This window comes from Rattus norvegicus, chromosome 6 (genome assembly GCF_036323735.1).
Source record: "Rattus norvegicus strain BN/NHsdMcwi chromosome 6, GRCr8, whole genome shotgun sequence".
Classification (NCBI taxonomy): Eukaryota; Metazoa; Chordata; class Mammalia; order Rodentia; family Muridae; genus Rattus; species Rattus norvegicus.
The window spans coordinates 73,549,350-73,577,332 of NC_086024.1; the positions used below are offsets into that span (position 1 = coordinate 73,549,350).

The 27,983-nt window shown below is 38.4% G+C and overlaps 1 protein-coding gene and 1 long non-coding RNA gene across 12 annotated transcripts in view; one reads left to right on the top strand and one right to left on the bottom strand.

Moving 5' to 3' along the window:
* Prkd1 (protein kinase D1) overlaps positions 1–27,983 on the bottom strand; it is a 313,794-nt gene that overhangs the window by 88,710 nt on the left and 197,101 nt on the right. The window lies entirely within an intron of this gene.
* The window catches only part of LOC120103532 (uncharacterized), a 73,899-nt gene that overhangs the window by 18,942 nt on the left and 26,974 nt on the right, over positions 1–27,983 (top strand). The window contains exon 2 of one of the 2 annotated variants that reach the window (XR_005505935.2): positions 6,592–6,722. This is a non-coding gene — a long non-coding RNA (uncharacterized LOC120103532). Of the gene's footprint in view, positions 1–6,591; positions 7,085–27,983 lie in introns of those variants that run through there. The other variant, XR_010052668.1, reaches the window with a different exon arrangement.

A 27,983-nucleotide genomic window follows, 5' to 3' on the forward strand; every position in this document is an offset into this window, starting at 1 on the left:
TTATTGTAGTTTTCAAAATAAGAAACGCTAGAATTTGACAATACAAATAGCAAGCTGCGTAGAGACATTTTAGGAATTAATCAGGAAGAATATAAATAATTAAACTAAAGATTTTCAATGACACCTCCCCCTGTAATTTATGGCAGCTAGATTTGTGGTGGTTTTTATTTTTTGTTTTTTTAAAGGGGAATTAACATTCATAAGCAGTTAGCACCCTTGACTTATGTTTAAATGCCACATTACTAAAGTTCAATTTTAATATTCTCCTGTTAATTTTAGAATAATTAAATACATTTTTAAAATAAAACTACTAAGCATGGTGAGGTTTTTGCATCCATTTGAAATCAAAGCACAACATCCATTCATTATGAATTTACCTGTGCTGCACCCTGGGGGAAATCAGCATTAGCTGAGCATATGCATGCCGGCTCGCCTAATCACAAAATCGCACTTCAGAGATAATCACCTAGCACAGGCAAACAAAGTGAAGGCTGCAATTCCATTTCATTTAAGTTTTGGAATCAAAATGGACAGATAAGAATAGGAATATTAGCATGTCTAGAGATTCCAAGAAAGGAACAATGAGCCTGTCATAATCAATCAGCCGACCTAAATTAAAACGATATGACAGGGAAACAAACTGAGCACAATGGGCCCTCATACTGGTATTTGTGTCTCTTTGATTTGCTCTATTCACAGTCTATTGTTACACTCCAGCATGCAAGAGAGGAGAAAATGACATGCTTTCCTTAGTCACTGAGCGTTTGAAACAGGTAATTGAGCCAAAAATCTTAATATAATCAGTAGTTCTTTACAGGTTCATTATAAATTGTTGGACAAAATGGACTAAACTGGTTAGCAGTACAGAGGAAATGAGGCTTCTGAAGCAAAATAAATCATCTCTGGAGGTCAAAACTATTTGCATAATAAAGTAAAACAATGTCAGATCTTCCAAGATTTTCAGTAAATTTTTAAATGGCTATTTTGGCAATTTGGAAGCAGCATTAACTCTTTGCAGCTGTGACAGTTCGGGACTGATATTTGAGAAAGATGTGATTAACATGCTTTAAACACCATTTTATTTGATGTTTTTACAAACAATCTAAGATGCTGATACTGTTACCCCACTGTACATAGAGAAAACTTGAACAGAAACGAAGGTGCAACACTGGGCAATGTAGAATCTGGACTCAGCCAGTCTCGACAGCAGAACTGTACAGACTCAGTTATCACTCCTTAATATTTCTATAAAAATGAACTATAGAAGTTTATTTATTGTTATTGAGAATGGTATTTTCAAACAGTGTTATTATGTGCAGTGGAACAAGGTAGTCCCAACAAAACAGGAGTTGCTCTAAGTTCAAGGTAGACTAGTACACTCAAAGTACTCATCCAGGTCAGCACTGGCTATAAAGAAGATGCTGTTTCCAAAGACCAAAAAGAAAGCTGGACACTGCAACCCAATGGGACATATAACCTTCAATAAGTATGCATTCTTATATCAGAGGCAGTAAAAATGTTGGAGAAATTAAAAACTTTCATTTCTGTTCATCTTTTAAAACATATCTTGCATAAAATTTCTGATCTCAAATCCATCCTGTCTACTTAGTTCGAAGTTACAACCATTGTTTAAAACAATGGTAATTCATAGATTCAAATGAGTTGTAACTTGTGCCACATGATAACCCATGATAACACGAGTCCTCAAGTCTAGCTCAAGAAAAAATGCTTTGAAGGTTCTCATAAGTCTGGAGACATCTTCTTCCTTAGCATATAGACTATTTGAAGAAGGGTCTGAATGCCAGGACCTCACACACACTCACACTGTTGTTGTATCAGCCTCCCAGCCCTCAAACCTAAGTGTGACAGACACACAAAATCATCTTTTGCTACTTGCTGTTTTCCAGAAAGGATGGCCCCTCTCTACATAATTTTATAGCATTTGTAAAGACTTAACTCATTAGAAAGTGTTTATCTAGATCCTCCAACACTCCTTTGTAACCACTACTCACTGTTCAGTTCTAATCACAAGCCTAAAATGTAAGCTTTTCATGCCTTCTAAAGTCAATCCACACACGTGACAATGGCCTAAAACACAGAGTTCGATTATATCGTACTTTATTGATCATGTTTTGGATTGACTGATACAAAGCCTACTAGGCAATGACTGACTGAAGAATGCCGTCTGTTAATATGAGTTATAACCAGCCCCATGCATAATCAGAAAGTGTATCAATGTCAGTAGAGAAAGAAGTTGTGAGTTCTTGAGTCTGTCTCTGAAGGCATCCTATACCACTCTGCAGGACAGGTAGTTTAAAACACAGGGAACAGAAAAAGGAGGAAAATATTTAAGACATGCATAATAAGATTATCTTTGTATAATTACTATGTCTTCTTTATACTTTTCTGGTACGCTGTGATGAGGGTTAGCTAATTTGATTCCAGACTGCCCTTTGGTACCTGAATGATTCCAACAGATAACTCCTGCATCCAGAGGACTGAGACACATGCCTCAGTGACAGGAGGATAAAACCTGGGCTTGTCTACACGCTGCTCCCTCCCACCAATCCACACGAATCTGTCCTTATGGGATGGATTAACATCCTTCTACATGTCACTTCCGTTACAAATTCTCTCTTCATGTACAAATGCTGGAATCATCCTCATCTTGCAGAGTTTATTAATCCTGGGAACAGTAAAGAGATCTAGGGAGAACCCATAGCACCCAACGGCAATGTCATTCAATGGGTTTTGTGTGAACCATGTCTTCACATAGTTGAGAAAAATTTAAAAAAAATTCTTCTTTTGATTTAACATCTTATATTGAAAATATGTGTGAGTTGTAATGACAGAAACATAGGGTGCTGCAAAAATACCATGCCAGAAATCATAGCAACCATGACAACAAAGGAACATATAGTTAAAGCTACTGATTAGGCAGCTCAGATGGTTCTGGAAATTTTAAGTGAGTGACTCAGTAAGAAAAGATGGAAAGCAAAGCAGGATGTGTTGCATTACAAGCAGGTACTAACTGTTATTTTGAATAAAACACAGTAATAAGAGACAGAGAGAAAGAGAAAGAGAGAGAGAGAGAGAGAGAGTTCTACCTGCAATAGCATAATGTAATGCAAATTAGCAACACAAAACAACTGACTTTAATAAAGGATAAACTAGTGTGAATTGTGTAAACAAAAAGGAAATGCATCAGAGGCAGAAGTGGCCATGCAAGGGCAGATGAGTTAGAAACACAAGGAGAAGGCTGAAAGTGGGGGGAGGGGAGGACGTTCTGGTAGCTCTTTATGTGGAGACATGAGAAAAACAGGAGCCTGACCCACCACAGATAAGAGTTTAATTCTAAAGTACAAAGTGAGCCAAACAATCCCATGGCATTGTGCTTTAGTGCCTTCTAGAACAAATGGAGCTACTTTAAGAAAACAGATGAAGGAAGAGCATGTTCCAGAAGAAAATCAAGTTTAGGAGACGTAACCAGATTGTCCAAGATTCAAGGTCTTTAAATTAATATTTTTTGTTATCGTTGTCTTTGTTCTTCCAACAAGGTTTCTCTGTGTAGTACTGACTGTCCTGGAACTCAGTCTGCAGACTAGATTCGCCTTGTACTAAAAGATCTGCTTGCTCTGCCTTTCAAGTGCTGGGATTAAAGGTATGGGCCATCAGGCACGGCTGTAAATGAATAATTTTTAACAGACCCCAGTAAATAGTATTTGAGGTCACAGAAGCTGACTCTCATGGAATCGACTATATAAATTCTTTACTTTTATTTTTTATTTTATGCACATGGGTGTTTTGCCTGCGTACATATCTGTGCATCATGTGCATGCCTGGTGACAGCAAAGGACAAAGATGGAGCTGATGCCCAGGAGTGCAGTTAGATTTGTTGTGTGGATGCTAGGAATTGAGCCATGGTCCTCTGGGGGCCCAGGCACATTTTCTAAATTATTTATTTTTTGATAATATAGTATATTTATACCATCCTCCCTTCCCTTTGCTCCATTTGTTATAGAAGGCACTAAAGCACGCACATATATGTTTTCTTAAAGTTGCTCCATTTGTTATAGACGGCACTAAAGCGCGCGCGCACACACACACACACACACACACACACACACACACACACACATACACAAACACCCCTAAATGTATAAGTAAGTACAACTTACTCATTTTGTTTTGTGTGTTGTCAGGGTTGGTCATTTGGCATTACATAAGCCCTGTTGTACTCTTACCTGTATGTTTCCCACTCATGGCACTCCTTACATGCCTGTAGTTCCTTTTTCTCTGAGGGGGTGAGGCATCCTAACTTTTAAGGAAATCTTATTGTGTCTACTGAATATTTTCTAAAGTCTTCCTCCACAAGAATAAAAATATTTTAATAAAGAATAAAAGTTCTACAGAAGAGGAAGGAAAAGATTTAGCCCTACTTGAAATAAAATATTTTATTAAGTGACGTTTTAAAATAGTGTGTAAGAAGAACTCAATAGAAAGGCATAAATAATAATCTAGAGGCATAGCGTACACATGAATTTAAAATATGCTAAAAGCACAACAGATCCACAGAGATGGGGCATCCTATAAAAATCATTCGTAATTAAAAAACATGGGAGATATACACCTTAGAATCTAAGCCTGGAGTCAGAGCCTCTGGAAAAAGGAGGCTCATGTTAAGTCCTGTGCACATTAGTGAGTTTATCAGACCCTGGTGGTGAGTTCCAAACTCAGGTAATATAGATGGCCCTGATCAAACTCTGTGAAACCCTAAACAAAACCAGAACTAATAAACAGGGGGGTAATTTATAGGGAGGAATGGGGTCAGAGCTGATATGAAAAACAAGACAGGACACTTATATAGTGTACTTGTATAGAAGAAGGAAAGAACAAAAAAAAAGTAAAAAAATTGTTATCTTACAGTCTTTCATTCAGTATAGTCACAATAGATTTACTTGCAATAATTAAAAGTCAAAGTCACAAAAAGCTAATTATTTTTACTGATTTCAGGTATAGAGCATATAATCACAGTACTCAGAGGAACATTTGTAAATGTTTCATAGCAGTATTAGTTCCTATTCAAGAGGTTGTTTGCAATGTACTCATGAAGGGTTAGAGTTAACACCCAAGATGCCTCATTTTCCTTTTCACAAGGCTTTGCACTCCGTAGCCATCATAAAGCATTTATTTCAGAGTTCGAACTTAGCCTAAATAGCTACAGAACAGATATAAGAAGTATTTGTTAACTGTGATAGATAGATGGATGGATAGATGATAGATAGATGGATGGATGGATGGATGGATAGATAGATAGATAGATAGATAGATAGATAGATAGATAGATAGATAGATAGATAGATAGATAGGAGACAATACAAAATGAAAATATTTTAGTATATCTTGGTCCACATTGAAACAAGCTTGCTAACAATCCCTTTAGAAAACTTCCTTCTCCCACCATTATTGGTGAATGCTTCTTTATTGTAAACATCTCCCCTTATGTTTTGTAAGAAGGTAGCCTCATCTTGCTGAATCCTAACTGTTCTATACCTCAGCTCCTCAGCTTAGAGAAGCTTCTTTGATCTTGCTGCATGCTCATCACCATCTGTGGTAAAGTCCCACTTTCTCTGAGCTATACCCTCGTGAGCATAGTTTTATTAATCAATTAGTTCTTTGACAATTTAATGCATGTTTATACTGAACATATATGTACACGTGTATATATGTATGTACATGTGTGTGTGTGTATACACATGTATATGGAGTAGTGAACCATGAGAGGAAGCTTAGTCCTCTGTGGAGCTAATGTCTTGAAGCCATGGAGACCCTGAAGGGAAGGGGGGGAGCTTCGCCTGCTCCTAGCACCAGGCCCCTGTCACATAGTCGCAGCCCCCCTATAGATTTGTGGCTATCAATCATAAGGGCAATGCCCCAAGCCCTTCCACATGTAGATGAGGAACACCTCACAAAGACAATAGGAAAAGAGACGTGACCTGCGGTCACGTAGGCTCAAGACAGTGATCTCCACGCCTCAGAACCATAGACCTTTTCTTTTCATCAAGATCCACTGTAGGGAGCCATGAAGAAGGCCTTTGCCTACAGAGCCACATGTAATCTCTAGTAGAAGGCCTCTCTGCACTCCCAGCCATAATCCACAACCACAGCCAAGCCTGCTGCCTTCAAGCTAAGGACTTTCCCTTCTGTGACAACCCAGAGCTCACCTCCCCAACCCCCACCTGGGCTAAACATAGTCCCCAAGCCCATGGGCCCCCAAGTCTATTCTCAGCTCTTCTGAGACTCCCAGCAGTGGCTGAATGTCCAAGAGCCTGAGAACCCCACAGCCCTGGCCTCTTCATAGGCCCAGGGGCCCCTGAGCCCTTTCTGGCATCCCTACATATCATATGGTGCTTTCCCACCCCAAGAGAAGTATTTTGGTGCTCTGCTAAGGCCCAGCACCCCCACCCCAGAGGCAGCATTACTGTTTGTTATCCCCCTTACCTCCTCTTATCCACTTTCCTCTTCAGACCCACTCTCTCCCTTACATATCTCTATCTCACATTCCAATCTATTTGTTTTGTTTTGTGACAGATTTAGTGAAGGATATCAATGTGATTGACCATGGATTTGGAGATATTCATTGGCACTTCCTCGTCTCAGCAGTGAATGAACAACTGAAGAGGTCTCATCCTTTCCCAGAATCAGATGTTCAGCAGTTAGGAGTAAGACGTTGTAAGCCCTTTTCCCATCCATGAGTGATTGTTGACAGTCAGTCTTGTTCAAGCTCAATAGAGAATCCTTCAACTTCTGTTGAGTTCCTTAACACAGTGGTTGCATCATGCATAAAGAATGACACTTCATACTCATTCCCCCTGTCTTCCACCTCTGACATTCTTCCCATCCCTTCATCCCCAGGTTCTCTAAGCCTTCGAGAGGATGTTTTAAGCATCTCCCTTAGGGTTAGGCTCTCAGCCATCATTCATTTTCCAAATCATAGGCAGCCATTTGCTACAAAGAAAGGCTTCTATTATTATAACGGATGGGAGTAGGTTTTATCTATGGGTATAAACATAGAAATCTACAAGTCAGTTTGAAACTTTGTCCATTGAGTAGTAACTATTGGTCTTGGGTTGACAACTTTTGGGTCATAGGTTGTTGACTAGGCATATAGAAAAAGATATGGATCCCCTCTTTGGAGAGGCCTCAAATTCAATCACAGGGGAGTCTGTTGTCTTTGTAAAAGTAGTACTACTATTATGCAGGCCTATATATCTAGCCTGAATGGTTGGTACTTCAGAAGATGTAGTATAATCAACTTGTGGAGAAAAGATACCAAGATTCAGCTGTGAATCCTGTAAGTATACTTCCTACTTTCTCATCTAGAAATTTCTGACCATCAGGGAATATGATGAGGTCCACCATCAATGTACAGCTGACCTTTGTGCACAATGAGAGGTAAAGCTCAGTTCCATTCTTCTGAATGTTGATATCCAGGTTTCTTAGCACTATTTGTTGAATATTAACCTTTTTCCAATATATTTTTGACATCTTTGGAGAAGAAAAAAGATACATGTACCTGTAGCTGTATGTGCATAAATGCACACCTAGGTCCTCTATTTCATTCCAGGGGTCTATGGGTTTTTTCTTTTCCTCACAGAATTATGCTGTTTTCAATACTTTGAAATGAAAGAGCTGCTTAGTGATAGCTCTTGCACTATTCCTTTTGTTCAGTATTGCTCTGGTGAAATGGCTAGTGTTGTATGTCAACTTGACCCAAGCTGGAGTTATCACAGAGAAAGGAGCCTCCCTTGAGGAAATGCCTCCATGAGATCCAGCTGTAAGGCATTTTCTCAATTAGTGATGGAGTTGGGGGCATAGCCCACTGTGGGTAGTGCCATCCCTGGGCTGGTAGTCTTGGGTCCTATAAGAAAGCCAACTGAGAAAGCCAGAGAAAGCAAGCCATCCCTCCATGGCTTCTGCATCAGCTCCTGCTTCCTGACCTGCTTGAGTTCCAGTCCTGACTTCCTCACTGGCATTCACTGACCTTTCTGGCGCTATATGCTAAAGGTGAAAGCCATGGATGTGGTATCAGAGCTGGTATGGGCTCTAACTCAGGTCAGTGCAAATGGATGATCTTGAATAAGAAGCCTCATTTTGCTGCACCACCTTGCTCTTCTCTGGGAAACTTGATGAGTGAAACTCCTTGTTGAGCTCTATGGAGGGCATAGCTAAGTTGGCAGCCTTTGATATTTTGGTCAAGTGATCACTCCAAGTTCTTAGCAAAATGATTAAGAAAATAGCCTTTGAAATCAGAAGAATCAAAGTGTGACTCATAGTTATTACCATTATTTACAGTGACTGGTATTATCATGACCATCAGTCCTAATGCAGAGGAACGAAGCTTTTTATTACCAACCAACAGCACTTAAACCTAAGGATAATAGGATCTATTATTATTTGTTCATTCTACTTCTTAAAAAATGTTTGCACTCCAGAGGAAATGAATTTTCCTCCTCTGTTCTGGTTAACCATAATTAAATACAGCTAAGTCCATAAGGCTGTTTCTAGTTCCTTCTCTAATGTGAATCAATTAACAGGCATTTCAGTAAGGAGAGAAGGGTCACCATATCCTGATGGGACTGAATGACAAATGCCACAGCTGGAAAGAGATTAGAGAGCATCTCAGGTCAAGAAAGAATGTAAATGGTTACCCCATGTGTCTAGCACCGGGAAAAAAATGAAAATTAAGTAAAAATGTCATGGAGTCAAATTCGAGCTAATGAGTGCATGCTCTGCAGGTACTCTGAACAGAGGAACGAAAGGTCAAGTCTGTTGCTTAGAAAGTGCCTTCATGTACAGGAGATTTTATACCTTTAAAAGGGATAATGACCTAATTTACATGAGGAACACCAGCATACAAATTACTCTTTAGGCTCCTAACTAAAGGACTGTAGGCAAAGTCTATATACAGCATTATACAGAAATGAGGGCAACAGGGTTTCCTGGGACCAACAGCATCACTGTTTTCCAATATATTTGCATGTAGAGGCTCCAAGCTAGGAGTCTATATGCTTGGCTTCAGGTTTTTGGAAGTCTCACTTTATTTTTCATAAAACCAATATTTATATCTGATTTTTAAGCATAAATTTCACAAAGCTGTGAAATCCAACCATAGTTCCTTTAGAACAAAAGGGTTCACTATCTCTGAATCTCTTATCACTTTGCTGATGCTCTCACTGCCAATAAATGGTACTGGCTCTGGACATAGAGAGCATTGTGCTGATGGACACCTATAATACTTGAAATTTGGTATTAAGATTTCAGTCACACATATGATTTCAGTCACAGCCACCTCTCATTCTTTACTCTCTACTTCTTTTCCATACCACGACCTCCATTTTTTCTTCCCAACTGCATGTGCTTTTCTATTTTAACCCACTAAATTCAATTAGTGCTACCCTAGGTGCTCCTTCCTCAATACTCAACAGCACTGACTGCCAATAGATCTTCTGCTAGGGATAGGGTTTCATTAGTTCTCACCCCCCATTACCCCACCCATGCTCTAAGTATGTTTGGCTTGATTTTGCACAGGTCTTGTGCATATTGTCGTAGTCACTGTCTCTTCATACATCCAGTGGTGGTATCGTGCCTGGCAATACTGTTTCTTAGCAGAAGGCCATTACTTCTGACTCTTTCTAACCCTTCTTCTGTGATAATTCCTAAGCCTTCTGGGAAGGGAGTATGATACAGATGTCACATTAAGAACTGAACATTTCACAGTCTCATATTCTCCAGATGTTGAACAGTTGTGGGCCTCTGTGTCAATCACCATCTACAATAAAAAAGGGTCTCTGGTAGGGGTTGATATTTATATTTTTGAGTATAAAGATAAGAATCTCACCGGCAATTTATTAATGTCTACTTAGCAAAATATTACTATAAGGCTCTTCAGTAGACCCTGTAGGCAGCCAGAAATATGTTATTGGCTTAGGTAGTGGTGCAAGGAAAAATTCTACCTAATGGATCAAAACCTGAATCCAATCAGAAAGTGGCTGACTATTCCTAGAACATCTGTGCCACTATTATACAAATGGGAATATCTTGCCAGGACAGTTGTTTTGCTTATTACAAGGTTCACAGCTATGTATGACTTTTGATGACCCCCTCCCCCAGGTAGTGTATAGAGAATCTGCCAGCACCATGAAAGCCAACAGTGAAAGCCTCCTAGCCAGGACCAGCCTTATTTCTTCTTGTCTCAAGGATGTGTTATCTTCAGGAACTTCCCACCAAGCTCCCACAGGATATACAAGGCAATGTCCATAGACTGTAATATAGCTTTACACCAATTCCTCACAGTGAAAAACTTTACATTTCTATTAATTTCTCAGTATTAAAAGACTTCAAACCCCAAGTATATCACTCTTCAGTACTTCCCAAAAAATGTTCCACCATACTACAAGGACGCTTACTCAACTCTCTTCATAGCTGCTTTATTCATAATACACAGAAACTAGAAACATCCTGCACCTTCCTCAAGTGAGGAATAGATAGGGAAAATATGGCACGTTTACACAGTGGAGTATTATTACTAAGCTATTAAGATAATGACTTGATGAACTTTGGGAGGTAAATGAGTGGAAATATCATCCCTAATGAGGTAATCCAAAACCAGAAAGATAAACATGGTATTCACTCACTTATAAATGGGTACTAAATGTTACAATCCACAGACCCAAAGAAGCTAAGTAACAAGGAGAGTCCAAAGAGGTTGGCTTCAATCTCACTTAGAATGGGAAATAGAATAAATACTGGGTGACAGGAGGAATATGAGAGCAAGTGGGACCAGATGGAGAGAGGTTAGTGAGAGAGAGAGAGAGTCCTGGGAAAGACAAGTGGAATCAGGTTTGGGGGGCAGATCTCTGGGACAAAGCTAGAAACCTAGGACAATGGAAACTACAAGGAATCTATGAAGATGATCCCAGCTAAGACTCCTAGCAATGGATATGAAGCCTGAGATGGCCATCTTCAGTAAGCAGGCAATACTTGCAATGAAGGGATTAGGATCCAACCCAGCCACAAAACCTTCCACCCGCAATCTGTCCAGTCTACAAGATGTACAGGGGGTAAAGATGAAGCAAAAATTGAGGAAATAGCCAACATTTACTGGTCCAGCTTGAGTCCCATGCCATGTGAGGGAGTCCACCCCTGATATTCTTAATGATAGTCTGCTATACTTGCAGACAGGAACCTAACAACTGTCATCACAGAGCTTCCCGCAGCAACTGATGTAGACTGATGCATAAACCCACAGTCAATCACTAGGTGGAGCTTTGGGAGTCCTGCAGATGATGGGGGAGAAAGAACTAAAGGAGCCATTGGGATGAAGGACATACAACAAACCCCATAGAATCAACTAACCTGGGCCAATAGGAGCTAACAGAGACAGAATGGTCAACCAGGCAGTATGCATGAGACAGACCCAGGCCATATGCAAATATGTAACATTTCTGTAACTTGATCTTTATCCTTACAGTGGCAGCAGAGGCAGTCTCCAACTTTGTTGCCTGCCTTTGGCTCCCTTTCCCCTAACTGGGCTTCCTTGTCTAGCCTAGATAAGAGAAGATGAACCTAGTCTTATAGTGAAGGGTAGAGAAAAGACATAGCCTGGTAGATAACGGTCATGAAAGAATCAAATCCAGATTCTAGGTGTGTTTCAATAGCTGTAAAGAAGCTAATGCCAAGAAAATAAACAGACTGCCCTTTAGATGGCAGCTAATGATGTAGGCCAAATTATTAGTAAATTATAAGTAGTCCCATACATTTATGTTCACTAAAAGCTCAGCTCTGCATATATACATACAGCAAACATACAGCTCAGCTGGTCTGTATGCTAGATTGGAATAAAAAACTTATATTCTAAATATCTAATCTAAAAGTGATGTTTGGGACTATATTGCTCACATATTATAATCTTGGTTATTTGTATTGATTTCAAGATCTCATATGATAGAAAAATGAGTAATATTTGTTATAATTTGAAGGGCACCTCAATGACAAAAAAGGGAATCCATTAAAAACAACTGAATATGATTTTACATCTAAAATTCATATTAATATTAAATTTAAACTGTTTTAATTTTATTATCAAAATATCTGCAATATACTAAGTAAATAACTATTTAAAAACCTGTTTACCTGTGCAACCCAGCCAGTGAAACAGTTAGGCTAACTGCAGATCCAATGCCCAAATCTCATACCCAGCTCTTGGACACAACACCTAAAACAGCCTCCACTTCTACTCCATTACAACCCATACAACCTCCCAAAGATCTTCCCTTCCTAACCTCCCCACCACCTCTTTGATAAACCCCAGACACCAACTCAAATTGGAATCTTTAGGAACATAGATAGGTAATCAAGTAGGTTAAATACAGATTACTTTTCACTCCATTCCTCCTAATCCCATTTCCTAGTCTTATTGATAGTTCTATAACAGACCTTCTGCTAAATCTCTGCTCCCACTTCAACGGGACATAACTAAGCAGATCCTGGTGGAACATTCTGTTCTCCTTCCTCCTATGAAACCATTCAGCCCCACCCTGGCCCATCCCCATTCCTAAGTGTCAGCTCCCATAGTCCAGAAACACAATTTGGGCACAACTCATAGACACACCTATCAGGACTCCATAAAATTTTGTGCCAGGATAACATACTCCCAATACATTAAGAACCAGAGAGGAAACAAAAACTGAGAAACAAAACACCCACCCAACAAAGACAGATATTCTGCATCTAGAATTACAATTTCCTCAATGTCAGAAGCCAATATAAGGTCAATATAAAAGCACAATCAATAGGAGCCCAGACAATATATCTACATTGGAACAGAGAAATTACAATAGGACCTGAATAGTCCAATATAGCTGAAGCACAAGAAAGAAAGATTTTAAAAGAACCTTTATGAATGTGATGAAAATTCCTTTAAAGGAAATTGATAAATTCTTAAAGAAATCTATGAAAATGTAAACAGACACTGGAAGGAAATGAACAAAACCATTACAGACCTGAAAGTGAAAACAGAATTTAAAACTAACAAAGAAAAACAAAACCTACATACTAAGGTAAATCTGGAAATAAAAAATTTAGGAACTCAGATAATAATCACAGAGGCAAGCAACAGAATATGAGATGGAACAGAAAATTTTAGACATTTAAGACACAATGGAAGAAATGGATATAGCCATTAAGAAAAAGGTTAAGTCTAAAAACTCCTGGCACAAAACATCCAGGAAATCTGGTATACCATGAAATGACCAAATATAAGAATAATAGGAATAGGAGAAGGAGAGGAAATATAGGTAAAAGGCCCAGAATATAATTTCAACAAAATCATAGAAAGTTTGTCTAACCTTTAAGAAAGGGATGCCCATAAATTACAAAAGTATAGAACAACAAATAGACTTGACCAGAAAAGAATGTCTGCTCAGCACACAACTTAATCAAAAGTGTACAGAATAAATAAATTACATTAAAAGCTACAAGAAAAAAGACCAAGTAACCCATAAAGGCAGTCCTATTAGACTTATAAATTACTTCTCAATGGAGACTCTAAAAGTCCAACAGCCCTGGACAGAATGTGCTTCAGAGTCTAAGAGATCACAGATGCCAGCCTAGACTTTTATACCCAGAAAAACTTTCAATCACCATAGAAAGAAAAAATAAGACATCACATGATAAAACCAAATTTAAGCAATATCCAACCAGGAATCAAATCCAGAAGGTGCTAGAAGAAAAACTCCAACCTGAAAGGTTGACTATATCTGAGAAAACAAAGGGAATAAATAATCCTAGACCACCAAAATTAAACAAGGCTAACTATACGCCACAACAACAATATCTATAACTATAACTACAACAAAGTAACAGGAATCAAAACCATGGCACACAGACATCTCTCATCATAAGTGTCAATTCCCCAATAAAAAGACATAGACTATGGGGGTTGGGGATTTAGCTCAGTGGTAGAGTGCTTGCCTAGGAAGCGCAAGGCCCTGGGTTCGGTCCCCAGCTCCGGAAAAAAAAAAAAAAAAAAGACATAGACTAACAGAATGAGTGGGAAAATGGGATTCATCCTTCTGTTGCATACAAGAAACACACCCTAACATCAATGATATATAGCTTCCAATGCTAAAAGGGTGGAAAAGATGTTCCAAGGAAATGATTCTAAGAAGCAAGCTGGTTTAGCCATTTTAATATCTGACAAAACAAGCTTCAAATAAAACTACTCAGAAGAGATAAGGAAGAACACTGTACACTTATTGAAGAAAAAAACTACCAAGAAGACATTGTAATTCTAAACAGCTAAGTTCCAAACACATGTGAACCCAAAGTTTGTTAAAAAAAAAAAAAAGCACTACTACAGACTAACTTGCATTATCATACTGGGATAGTTGGATACTTCATTCTCACCAATAGACAGGTCACCCAGACAAAAAACTCATTGGAGAACTGATGGAGTTAATTTGCACACCAAATCTGAGAACACATTAAAAAATCCATCTGACATGATCAAATAGATTTCATGCCAGATGTGCAGGGATGGGTTATCATACACAAATCAATAAATATAACTAATCATATTAAAAACTGAATGGCAATATAATCCACATGTTCATCTAATTAGATGTATAAAGGGCATTTGACAAAAATCTAATATCCATTCATTAAAAGAAGTTCTGAGACATTGGGGATATAAGGAATATAACTCAATAAAAGCACTTTACAGCAAAACCATAACCAATATCAACTTTAGTGGAGAGAAATATCAATGCAATTCCACAAAATTCAGGAACAACACAAGGTTTTCCATTCTCTTCATGCCTATGCAAAATAGTACTTGAAGTTTAGCTATAGCAATAAGACAGCTAAAAGAGATGAAGGGGATATGAATTAGAAATAAAGAAATCAATATGTCTTTATTTGTAGATGATAGTATATATAAATTACCATAAAAATTCCACCAGAAAACTCTTTCAACTGAAATATACATTCAGGAACAAAATTAGCTCACAAAATATCAGTAGCTCTTCCCTATACAAACGACAAATGAACTGGGGAAGTTTTTCGGGAAACAACATGCTTCACAATAGCCTCAAATGATATAATGTATTTTTGAGTAAGTATAAAGACGCAAATAATAGACATATAAGATTAAAAAATTCAAGTGATTGAAGAATGAAATTGAACTTACCAGATGCCCACCTGGTGTGACCTTGGTGGTGACAGAGTGATATGGTTCCTATTCCTGGGACAAGGGCCCCTGACGTGAGTCTCCAGGAGTGCTGATGGCTGCTGTGGGCTGAAGGTTTGTTTGTGTAATAATGTATAGATTTTCTGGAACCAGTACTAACAGTGGAGGACTCTTTCCTTCTGAGAAATGTCCTCTCTATTAATGTTAATGACTCCATGATAACTGGAAACATGAGTCCAGGGGTCAAGGACGTGCCTATATCTCAGCAAAATGGTAAACACTAGTACAGCCCTTTAGGCTATAAAAAAAGAACTCAAAAACAAAATTCAAATATGTAAAATTTCTCAACTATGTAAAACACAAGGATACAATATGAATTATATGTGAGAGGCTTCACAAATCTAACGGAACAAAAGCAGCTCTGCTGTGAGCCAACTTGTTAGAAAATTACTAAGGAAGGTGATAAAGAGATTTATGGAAGGTGACTTTAGAAGATCCCACTCAGCTAAGTTTTTTGTTTATGCTTACAAAGGCAGATAGATTCCTGAGTTCAGGGTCAGTCTTAAGTAGAGCAAAGTTAGGCTTTAACAATTTTTGTCACGGGAGAGGGGAGCATGATTGGGTTATAAAGTGAATAAAAAAACTCCAACAGAATTCTTTCCAGATTTTAAAAGGACAATTTTCACCTTCATAAAGGAATACAAAATCCCATGATAGCTAAAACAAACACAATAAACTACTGAATAATGAAAGAACTTCTGAAGGTTATCACCATTCCTGATTTCAAGTTATATAACAATGTTATAATAATATAAACAGCACAGTACTGTGACAAAACAGATACAGTGTTTAATGGAACCAAATTGAAGACCCACACATAAAACCTACATTTACACCTACAAACACCTACTTTTTTGATAAAGAATTCAGAAACATACACTGAAAAAAAGACAGCATCTTCAACAAATGATTTTGGTAAAACTTAATGACAGCATGTAGGAGAATGCAAATAAATCCATATCACCCTGCACAAAACCCAACTCCACATTGGTTCAAGACTTACATTAAAACAAGAACAGTGAAACTAATAGAAAAGAAAGGTGAGTCATTGTCACATGGGCAGAGAAAGACTTTTTGAACAGAACACCATTATCATAGGCACTGAGATAAACTGTTAATAAATGGAACCTAATGAAAGTGAAAAGCTACTGCACTGAAAGAATGACATCATCTGGACAAAATGACAGCCTACAGGATGCGAAAGCTTTTCTAACCAACAACATGTCCAATAAAGTTGTAATTTGCAAAACATATAAAGAAGTCAAAATACTAGTAATGACATGATCCAACTAAACAGGTACAGATCTAAACAGAATTCTCCATAGAAGTATCTCAAATCCCAAAGAAACATTTAAAACAAATGTTCAACATCCTTACCCATCAGGGAAATATAAATTAAACCTACCCCCAGATTTAATCAAACACCCCAAACAACCCAAATAGTTACAAAGAAAACAGGTTGATTCCCCACAAACTGACAGCAAGACCTCATTGCTGGAGTTAAGGCCTACGTAGCACATTGAACATGAAGAAGTCAAGCTGGTGCCTACACTGAGCCTTCCTGTCTACACCTCATAGTGTTTTTTTATACAGGAAGGTACTTTGCATGGTCACAAGGTAGAAACATAAACATTAACTCAGTTACAAGCCACTTGATCTACAATGGTGTCCTGCCTACAAGCTATGCTAGGGCAATGGTGGCATAAAGCTTGTAGAAGTAACCAAGCAATATTTTACTTGACTTAAGGCCCATTCCATGAGATGGAACCCATAGCCAGTAGAACTGGGGTGACCATGAGCCAGATAATAGATAGCTCAGGTACCTAGGGTAAAATATTACTAGTCTACAATTTTTCTTAAGAAAAAGTAATGATGAAATGACTTCAAATGATAATCTTTTATTTTATTGTTCTTGGATTTACATTTTATGTATTTACATTTCAAATGCTATCCCCTTTCCACCCCTCTCCCATACCTCCTTCCCCTCCCCCTGCTTCTATGAGGGTGCTCCAACTCCCTCCCACCCACTCCAACCTCCATGCCCTCGCATTACCCTACATTTGGGAAATGAGTTTTCACAGGACCAAGGGTTTTCCCTTCTATTGATGCGGGACAATGCCATCCTCTGCTACATATGTGGCAGGAGTCATGGGTATCTCCATGTATGCTCATTAGTTGGTGGTTTAGTCCCTGGGAGCTCTGGTGTGGTTTGGTTGGTTGATATTGTTTGTTGTTCTTCCTATGGTGTTGCAAACCCCTTCAGCTCCTTCAGTCTTTTCTCTAACTCCTCCACTGGGGTCCCTTTGTTCAGTCCAATGGTTAGCTGCAGCCATCCTCATCTGTATCAGTGGGGCTCTGGCAGAACCTCTCAGGAGACACGCATATCTGCTCCTGTCAGCAAGCAGCTCTTGGCATCAGCAATAGTGACTGGGTTTGGTGCCTGCATATGGGATGGATCCCCATGTGGGGCAGTCTCTGGATGACTTTTTCTTCAGTCCCTGCTCCACTCTTTGTCCCCATGTTTCCTCCCATGAGTATTTTGTTCTCCCTTCTAAGAAGGAATGAAGGATGAACATTTTCATCTTCCTTCTTCTTGAGCCTCATGTTATTTGTGAACTGTATGTTGGATATTCCAAGCTTTTGGGCTAATATCCACTTCTCAGTGGGTGCATACCATTTGTGTTCTTTTGTGATCGGGTTACCTCACTCAGGTTGATATTTTCTAGTTCTATCCATTTGCCTAAGAATTTCATGAAGTCATTGTTTTTGATAGCTGAGTAGTATTCCATTGTGTAGATGTACCACATTTTCTGTATCCATTCCTCTGTTGAAGGGCATCTGGGTTCTTTCCAGCTTCTGGATATTATAAATAAGACTGCTATGAACATAGTGGAGCACGTGTCCTTGGACCATATGTTGGACCATCTTTTGGGTCTACACCAGGAGTGGTATAGCTGAGTCCTCAGGTAGTACTATGTCCAATTTTCTGAGGACCCACCAGACTGATTTCCAGAGTAGTTGTGCCAGCTTGCAATTCAACCAACAATAGAGGAGTGTTCCTCTTTCTCTACATCCTCACCAGCATCTACTGTCACCTGAGTTTTTGATCTTAGCCTTTCTGACTGGTGTGAGGTGGTATCTCAGGGTTGTTTTGATTTGAATTTCCCCAAAGTGCCTTGTTCAGTCATCATCAGAGAAGTTTATTTCTGCAGCAGATGGGAAGAAATACTCAGGTTATCCAACTTTCTTAATTATGCAGTTTTGACTTACCCAATCTATGAAATGAGGGTGTGCTGGTTAGTTTTTTGTCAATTCAACAATAACAAGACTCAAATGGGAAGAAAGAAAATCAATTGTCTCCTGAAACAAGTAGACCATGAAATGTCTATAGACATTGTCTTTATTTTTTATTAATGATTGATATTAGAGGGCTAAGCTTACTTCAGGCAATGTCACCTATAGCCATTAAATCCTTGGTTGTATAACAGAGCTTGAGCAAGCTGTAGAAAGCAAGCTAATAAGTGTTACTCCTCTATGGTTCCCTCTTACAGACTCCTTCCCTGAGTTATGCCTAGCCTTCCTTCTTAATAAACTGTAAGCTGTAGGGTGAAACAAACCCTTCTCTTTTCAAACTGATTTAGGTCAATGTTTTTTAACACAGCAACAGAAAAGCAAACTAAAACAGAGGGAAGTAAATATAATAGCAATTTTTTAGGCTGCTAAGCTTTTCAATATATATATATATATGTGTATGTGTATATGTATATATTTGTGTATATATATATATGCATATATATATGGAACATTTAGTTATTCCACATAGAGATATTCTTATTTAAATTTAAGAACGTAAAGGATTCCCTTCTTCAGTCATAAGTTCAAGTTCTCTGTGAACACAAGTGACAGTGGAGATACAATGTTGGGAAGCACAGAACACTGCTTTCTAAGTCTATAGAAAGTTGTGCTGCACTGCGCTACACCAGAGAAGGAATTCAGCAAAACAAGTAGACCATGAAATAAATGCTTCTTTTCTATTAGTTACTAAGACCAAGCTCTATCTTTTTATTATTTGTATATTTAACTTGATCCCCAAACTCAAACAATGGGTGATTGTGTTTCTGCTGTGCAGATGATAAAGTTACATCAACTTCAAAGAACACCGCTTTCCAATATTTCATCATCCATTATTGTACTGTTACTTCTGATTTAGCTAAACATGCTCTGAGCCGACAGGCAGCTCTTGATGCCTCTGTGCTTCAGCTGCTGCTGTTAAATATGATGCAGTTGATTTCAGTTTCAAAACAATAATATTTATAACTTTCTAATAATCATTATAAAATTGATTTAAGGGGCTGGAGAGATGCCTTGGTGGGAAAGACCTCAACAAGCATGAAGAACTAATAAAAATTCCCAGCATTTATATGAACCAAACGTGTACATAAATGACGTAATGTCAGCATTCTGGGGTAGAGATGAGTGGATATCACTGTCCATTTAGTCTAACACAAATGAAAAGCTTCCCATTTAGTGAGAGACAATGTCTCAAGGTAATAGGGTAGGATGATGGCTAAAGACAGCAATTTCCTGCTTTGACTTTAAATGTGTTACACAGACATGGGTGCCCATGACACTCCTCACCCCACATAAAATACCACACATTAGACACATTGATTTAATTGTCATCTTATTCCTAGAATATCTTCTTGGTTAATTTCTATTATTCTTTTGTAAAGTTGTCATCCAATTTTCTTTCAAACACATTAAGAATTTTTTCTTTCATCAAACAAGCTAAAATAATATTTTATAATTTCTAGTAGGGTCTTGGGTTCTGACACTCTGGATACATGTACAACTTAAGTCCCTATTCAGGACAAGTTGTTCAATGACTGCATCTCTGTAAGCTTGTTCCTGTGCCTGGCGAGTAGCTTGCATTTCAAGCAGGTCCAGTACTCCATCTGGGGATGTGACCTGTAATTCTGTTTCCTTTCCTGCACTTTTATTTTGAGGTTTGGGGATGAAAATCCTGTTATTTTTCGAATGGGTACGATTTAATCATTTCATGTACTCCAAACAGGTTCCGGGTGTTTCAAAGAATTTCATTTAAAGCTTTTTTTGATAGAAAGAATGTTTTGGGTTATGTTTTGCTTTGTTTTTTTTTGTTTGTTTGTTTGTTTTTTGTTTTGCCTGAAATGGAGTGAGGGAGTTGGTAAGGTTTTTTTCTTTTGTAAAGTTTCCATTTCTATTAAGAAGTACGCATGTCAAAGAGTAAACAGGACAGTCCATTAAACTCCAAAAATACAAATTAAGTGAACAAATGTTCCCATCATAACACGGTATAATTCTGCATAGAACTTAATTGTGTGTCTGATGAAAATAATACATTTCACACCTAAGTATGCAGATTTAAGTTAATAAACTGTAAAAATTTGAGTCATAACATAATTAGCATACATTTTAAATGATAATCGTCATCTTAAATCAGAAAATATTGTTTGAAATGATAATAGGGAAGCAGGAAAATGAGTATTAACAACAGAGGACAATTTATTTATTAGTTTCCTGCTTTAGGTAAGCTCAGAGTCAGGACCGCTGGTAAGGACTGTTAATCAGAAGGGCTCCTGGAAGGAAATAAAACAATTATTTCTCTAGACGCTTTACAATTGTTCCAGCTGAAGAGAAAAGAGGTATACAAGGCAGAAAGTGAGTTTTATGCTATATATATTTCAAAAGTTGATAAAAATGAACCTGAAATGGAGATTTAAAGTAGAGAGAACTGTTTATTTGGTGATTAAGAGAGAATAGATTAAATATGGCAATCATATCTCATCTTCCAGGAATACGTATAAATACAAAATGAGCAAAAGCGATGAGTAAAACATCAAAAAAGAAAACCCTCCCCAAAGGTGATTTTCTGTGTACAATTACAGTACTTGATAGAGATTGTGTTTTTCATTAAAAAAAACAACAACAACTATACTTAGTATTCACGGAGTATGTTGGCCAGCATCATCTTTTTGGCTCATTCTACACTTGCAGTAACATTCTCAAGATTATTTACACATTCAGAGTGATTTAATCAAAGAGAGCACCTTTCAGTATATCTACAACAGTGTAGCAGCAGAATCATGGCCATCCCCTAGGGGTCTGCATTCTTGCTGAGGAGAGAGGACACAGTCAGGAAAACACAGAAAGAGACAGAGCCAGTGGTGTGTGCAGTACACCATTGGGTGATGCAGCGAGGCCAGCGCAGAGTTCTGTGGAGGTAGCTTGTGGCTAATATTTAATTTCAAGTTGAGTCTCTGGAACATACAAAGTTTGATTACGGATGTAAAAAATCTATAATTAATGTCTTAGGTTTCATTGCTATGAAGAGAAAATGGCAAAGGCAACTCTTATAAAGGCAAAAGTATAATTGTGGCTAGCTAACAGTTTCAGAGGTGTAGTCCATTATCATCCCAGTGTTGGAGGAGCCAACAGTTCTACATCTTTATCTAAAGGCAGCCAGGGGGAGACTATGTCATAGTGGCCAGACTTGAGCAAATATATAAAACATCAAAGCCCCACCTCCAAAGCGACACGATTCCTTTAATAAGGACATACCTCCTCCAATAAGTCAATACTTCCTAATAGTGCCACTTCCCACAGACCATGCATAAACCACAATTATTTTATTTAAAACTATAACATACAAAAAAGAACGCCAATAGTATATTACTGCTTGAAAAGAGTAATTAACATCCATCTTATTTTACCTTACTGAAGAGAACTAGAATGCCTGACTATAAAATGTGAAATCAGACAAAAGGAGCAGAGGCACACGGGAACTAAGAAGAAAGGGGAGCCTTTGAGGATGTGAGGCCAGAGAAAAGATCTCCACATTGTGTAACGTAAGGACATTGATATCCGTCTATTAAAGAGGCTGAAGAAGCAGAGTCCAGTCCACTAACTCTAAGAAATGAAAGAAAGAAAAAGCAAGGCAGAAATGGAAGAGAGAGTAAGGTGGGAGACTGAAATTTGGCATAAAATGTCTATGATGACTCTATTGGGGGGTTAAAATACTTCAATGGGTTCTTGATCATTTAGCTATTGATCACTGATGGCCTGTGAGTTCAAAAATTGCCTTCCTTGCACAATACTATAAGTATCTATCTCATCTAAGAGCAGGCAAGCCACAGGGCAACAAAGGCCATGCTTACATTACATGGAGCCTAGCTTCTCAGTTGCTAAAACAAGTCAGTGAAAGAAAATATACCACCACTAACTTCTTTCAAGATATGCTGTAAGTCTGTTTGTAGTCACCAAGATTACATGACACCAGAGTCCATTCTCAAAGCTATGACCTTATTGGCCACAGTCTACAGTGTCCTAGACACCAATGAATCACATCCTAAAAGTCACCAACAGCTTCTCCCCCAGTTGCTGGATGTATATCACTGAACCCCAAAGCACGGTTTTCCCAGAGTCTATTCCTGCCCTTTTATCAGAAATCTTTGGGTTAGTTCTAAATTGTAACCAAAACAAAGAGGGGATCCAGTTTGACCAGATAGCCTGGGAAACTACAGTTGTGATTTGAGGATAGTCTTAGCACTATGGTCTATTTCCCAAGGCAAAATACAGTTAGTCACTCAGATTCTAAGAAACCACAGGGTGTCAGTCCTATAAGTAAGTGGGCAGAATATTCGGAGGGGTGAAGTATTCTTCAGAGGAATGTGGTTTGTTTTTTGAACAAAATCCCTTCTAAGTAGAAGCCTGAGTAGAACCTCCCATGGAACTCTCTCTGAGCTGAAGGCAGGTGCTGCCCTTACCAAAAAGATCAATATTTGATGTACAGCCAGTCTCCTGGAGTCACAACCATCATGGTTGCTTCAGAAGAAACCTACTTGTTTCTGCACATGGTATAAATGGTATAAATAGGACAAACCATTAAGAGTTATATGTAGACCTCGACAGCTGGACCCTGGTTCATATTTACTTAAGGTAAACCAGATACATTTTGATTTTGATGAGGAAGTTTTTGGCATGATCAATATGACACAAATTGTGGAGATCTCCCTTGTTGTTGCTGCTGCCAAGAACCATCCATCTAGCAAAATGTCACCCAATAAAAGGCACTGTTTAAAATCCTTAATTTATTTGAATCTTTTTTCTTCAGTCTTGTGGCATTTCAGGGCTAGTTTCACAGATTTGAACCAAAATACTACAAAATATCTGGAGTTGGGCTGACTCCTGTAACATAGCAAAGGTGATAACGATGTTAAAATGACTTCTGTACGTGAAAGCCAATGGCACAGGCTCTGGAGGTAGAGTCTACATGGGCTTTGCTTCTTCACCACTCACCTTGTGATGATCTTGGCCTGTGTTTCATTTCTTTTTCTTACAGAGGGATTAAGAATAAAAAACAAAAACAAAAACAGTGTGTACTTGGTCTCAATGAGGTTTTAGGACCATGTCTAGCAAATAGCCAACAGACAGTAAGTATATTGCCACAACTGACTGACACCTTAATGATTTCCGTTTCCTTTCCTCGTTCACCTCTGCATTCTCCTTCCCTTTCCTTTCTCCTTCCATCACCCATTACTTTCTTCTATAGCTTTTTTTTTGTATACACAGCAGTGAGCAAAAGGATTGCAAAAGACCATCTCTATTTATTTTACCACCAAATCCAAATCCAACTTCATGTACAACTTTCTTAGAACATCCACCACCATGGTGAGGAAAAGAATTCCTGGTGTTTAAAAATGTATTCTCAGTTGCTGGGAACCTACGAGAAGAAAAAAATCTCATATATCCACTCCTTGTCTCCAGAGCTCTTTATTTCCCAAGACAAAAATAAAGAAGCTGGAACTTGTGGATAGATCATGGCAAATTGGAATTAAAGTAGTAGGTGGAGTTAAAGTTGCCACTGAGCCCTTCTTGGACGCAGAGATAATCCTGTTATTCTGTGTTATTCTGGCTAGAATAATGCATCACAATGTCCTAACTGTAGAAGAGTGAAACAAATGGTCAAAAATAAAGTGGCAGAAGATGAAAATAAAGAAATGATCCACTACTCCCTTTGTATATAGAAGGAAGCAGACATTGGCCATTGTGAAGGGAAAATGATAATCTCTTCTGTATCTTCCAGAACTACAGCCAAGATCAAACCTTGATGTTAGTCCCAAGACTCAGTATCTGACCTGTCGAATTAGAGCATAGAATATATTGTTCTAAGCTAGTTAGTCTGTAGTTACCTTATTGAAGCAGCAAACCACACACACACACACACACACACACACACACACACACACACACACACATACACACGCACACACACGCACGCACGCACACACACAAACACACACACATATATACACACACACAAAGAGCAAAAGAAAGTTACAGACACATGCACGCAGACACAGACAGAACACACAAAGAATGAGAAAGAGATACAGATATACAGATACACACAGACAGATAGATACACACAGAGAGACGGGACAGGGAGGAGACCTTTGATGGCTTCCAATAAAAACTGAGAATGCACAGTGAGTTGAAAAGCTAAAGACAGAGTACAGGAAAAAGCTGAGTTTCTGAAAAACTTCTGAGGAGTGGCAAGTTAGCACACTGATATGCAACAGAGGTGAACAATGCTGTCACACTAGGAGAATGGGACGGACATGTAGAATGGCGACTTGGAGGCAACCTGTGTTCTCCATGGCAGCCAGTGTGCATGGGAAAAGGATTCTGCGGTAGAGCTTATTCCCCAATGTATTCTGACAATTACAAACTAAGCAAATACATGTATCATTTTGAAATTAATGGGTATGTTTATATCAATTAATTATAAACTTATTTCATTAAATAAAAAATATTACTCGTGAGAAAGGAGAATACTACCGTTTTCATGTTACATTGTCCTGTGAGACAAACCACACTTGCCCTCATGGATCATACCTTAGGATTTACACTTCCAATTCCAATGGGCAATTTATATTCAGGAATCCAGATCCTTAATGGTAAAATGCTTTTAAAATGACAACTTCCAGCCAACAGAATGCTGAGAAAATGAGCAGTTGAGCTTTCAAAATTGCTGAGTATACATGCTAATTCGCAATTACTCCACCAGGAACTTTCTCAAAGGCAGAAAGACTGCACAGAACCTAAGGGTAATGAGCACAGAAAAAGAACCAGGAAAATGGCCCGAGGTGATGTGTTGGCAAGCACTGAATCACTGAATGTGTGTCCGCGTGGGATGGGTACAGACTCTGACTCAGACTCTCTATCGTATCAGGTCATCGTAAATATAAATGCCACATGGAAATACATTTTGAATTGTGATTACTATGTAATTATTTTATGATGAGACAGGATAGAGGATAGGAATTAATAGAATTTATTCATTCTTTTCTCATGAATCTTTCTCAGCCTCACTGTGAGTAAAAGGAAGAACTGTATCTCATTACAATGAATTTACTTCCCTTTGTAACTTTCAAATATTCTGAAAAAATTAGCTTGGATCTTGAAGTGATTAGAGCCAGAGAAATCTTCCTAAAATACTGCATTCATCAATGCCCTTTCTCCTGGTTTATTAAAAATAGCTTTGTTTATTTCAACTCATTACTCATTTCAGAAACATTTTGAGAATCAATTACATGGTAGACAGAGTCTTCAAAAGTGAGCAGAGAAGAAAAGTAGGAGGCTAATATGTAAGATGTGGTTCATGACTTCTGGAGTTTAGGATCAAATGGAAGATAGGAGATGGAGATCAATTTATTGTCAAGAGTAGTAAGTAGGGATCTCAACTCAATCATATGAGGTAAATGCCAAAATTACAAAGCTGTGAAGAAGTCAGCATTCTAGATAGAAAGACATGTCTTGATTAAGAAAGCATAGGGAAACTTCAGGAGTGGCAGCTGCTCTGTTTGGCTGCATCAGGGAATACATAAAGGTTATGTAAAAAGTGTGCAAGGAATAGCTGGAATGACTGTTCTGGGAAGCCATATGGAGGAGGTAGGAAGCAGGGAGGACTGTTGAACAGTACTAGCCTATTGTGAGGCTTTGGGATAACCACAAAAGCACTGCAAAAGTCGGTGGACACTACATAAAACATTATGCGGCTTCCAAAGAGGTTGTGCCAATGGGAAAGCAGGAAAGGAAATTAAACAAAACCTAAAGCCTTGACAACTACAGCTACCCAAGTAGTCAAAGTCACTCTGAATCCTAGGCACTCACTGCAAACCAGCAATCATCACTAATGCTGAAGTTCTCCAGTAATGTGACCTGAGCACAGGAATGAAAGGGTCTGGCCTGGACAGGTGAAATTAGAGTGCCAATGGGGAAATGCTCCAGAGTCAGTATGTTTAGGGAAATTGCTAGAGATTGGAGAGGTCTGACTAGGCAATTCTCAAAGCTGTGGGTATGAATATGCCATCTCTTGGAAATAAGAGGTCAAGAATTTCTTCCCAGGTACAAAAGAGGCAGGGACGTTAACATCATTAACAAATAAGGCAAAGGCATGGGAACAGAAAAATTTTGTTTAAGGACAGGAAGTTAACAGATACAGCAGAGACGCGTCCATAAAGGGTTGATGACCCTAATGTATATCTTCTCAGAGGTAACAAATCATTCCTGTTCATGTGTCCCAAAGCTGAGGATGTGCACTGTCCTTTCATAATCTCACAACCAGCCCTCAGAGCCCAGTTTTAGAACTTTCCTATCTACCATGGTTACATGATATTTACTCATCAAGACACAAAAGACTGCATGGTTTTATGTTGATTTTGCTCCAATATTTTAAGTGGACTGCTTCCTCTCATGCCAAGTAAGCTGGTTTCTTCAAACAGATTTACCCCCATTTCTTCTTCCCCTATATTCTAGAGTTATTCGATGTGAATGGAAGGGTACAATGCCCAATGAGGAAGTATTTGTAATGAATCAAGCTTTATTTTCAAGACTAAAATAAATCAGAATGAGAAAAATTGTGCGGTAGGCTGTGAAGTTTATACAAACAATTCTAAGAGAGTTGAAGGAGGTTCTCAGCCTACCAAAATGTAGCACCATGAATGGACCATGACTAGACAAGGGGAGAAAGACACTGCTCATTGAGTGAGGCAGAGCTAGGCGATTCCATGAAAAGTATTCCAAAAATATACTTGACTTCCCCTGTAGTGATCACACCCTTAAAAATGTTAGCAAATTACAACACATGTTTTTTTTTTCCAATGGGTTAGCAATTTAACCTCATTTTATAAAGCTTTCGTGCCTTTCACACTCTTAATTTTAAAAGTATGAAATAACATTTTCCTCCATTATTAAAGGTGTTTTACAAAAAAAAATCTTGCAAACATAGCTTTCCCATTCTTGATTTTAAAAAATGGAGTCCTTCTTTGGAAGAGTTCAGAGAGTAAAACATGAGCACAGTACCAGGCTTACATCCACTAAGCTGCAATTCTCAGGCCATGGGTCCAGTGTGATTTCTTATCATTGCCTGCTGGAAATCCTAGAAGCAGCCCTCTGAGTAAACGCTGGATGGTCTCTGGTGTACAAACATCTTATCTGTATACAGAAAAACTACTCTGCTGACTGTAAAGGTCCTTGCAATTCCCCAGTTAGGGCTCTTGTTCAAATAAATGTTATTTCAAATGTTTTTGAGCAAGTTATTCCCAAGCTAAATGCATGTAAAGGCATTCAC